A 1166-nucleotide genomic window follows, 5' to 3' on the forward strand; every position below is an offset into this window, starting at 1 on the left:
ACGAGATGGGCCATTGCTTATCAAGTTAAAGTGTTGCGTACAAAGTGCATGTACATCTCGGGTAGATTTCCCCGCGTCGTGTTTATCGCTTCGCTTGTCATTTGGGTGTGTAATGATTCCTTGAGTAGGCGAGTAGATAACAGTTCTCCCATTTCAAGTATCTGCGCGGAATCCCAGTCAATTAGGTGGCCCGTGTCTTGATTGTGCTCTGCTAGAGCGTTAGAAGTCACTTTTTTGTTCTTTACGTCACGTTGGTGTTCCTCCAATAGTCTTCTGAAGTCGCCAGTTTCGCCTATGTAGGAAGCGCTGCAATCTTTGCAAGGAATCTTGTAGACGACGCCAGGGTAGCTTGTCTTCTCCAAAGGGTCTTTGACCCGTACCAGATGATTTCGGAGCTTGCTGGATGGTACATGGGACACTTGGACGTCGTAGGCAGCGAATATCGTGCATAAGGTTTCGCTGACGCCCTGGGCATAAGGAATGACAGCACGCTTTTTCTTTTCTCTCCTTTCTCCGGTTGGAGGGGCTGCAGCGCGTAGTTCTTGCGAACGGAGGACTTGGGAAGGGTATCCGTTTTCTTTAAGGTCCTTCCGTATGTGGCTCAGTTCACGACGTGTTTTTCTCGGGCTTGAGCAAATTCTGAAGGCACGATTAAAAAGCGCCGAGGCAACCGATTGCTTATGCCCTAATGGGTGCGCTGAATGAAAATTCAGATATTTACCCGTGTGGGTAGGCTTTCTGTATACACTCGTCTCTAGACCGTTTCTTGTTCTTTCAACAAGGACGTCAAGGAAGGGGAGTCGCCCGTTGACTTCTTCTTCCATAGTGAACTGGACGCTTTCTGGAAACAAGTTAAGGTGCCGCAGGAATCTTTCGGCGTCCTCTCGACGGATGAGGCAGAAACAATCGTCAACGTAACGAAGGAACAGTCTTGGTGGAGGGTCGAATGACGTCAGGGCGCGGTTTTCAATCGTTTCTAGGGCCAGGTTGGCACAAACCACAGAAATGGAAGCACCCATTGCTGTCCCGAAGACCTACCTGTAGAACGTCTTATTGAACGTAAAGTACGTGTTGGACAGGCAGAATTTGAGGAGCTGGCATAGATCGTCCGTTTCAATAGGTGTACGTTCTAGCAGAGACAAGTCGTTGTTCACCGCCTTCCAGTG

This window comes from Amblyomma maculatum, chromosome 11, assembly GCF_055883805.1.
Source record: "Amblyomma maculatum isolate TAMU_Amacu chromosome 11, ASM5588380v1, whole genome shotgun sequence".
In the NCBI taxonomy this organism is placed as follows: Eukaryota; Metazoa; Arthropoda; class Arachnida; order Ixodida; family Ixodidae; genus Amblyomma; species Amblyomma maculatum.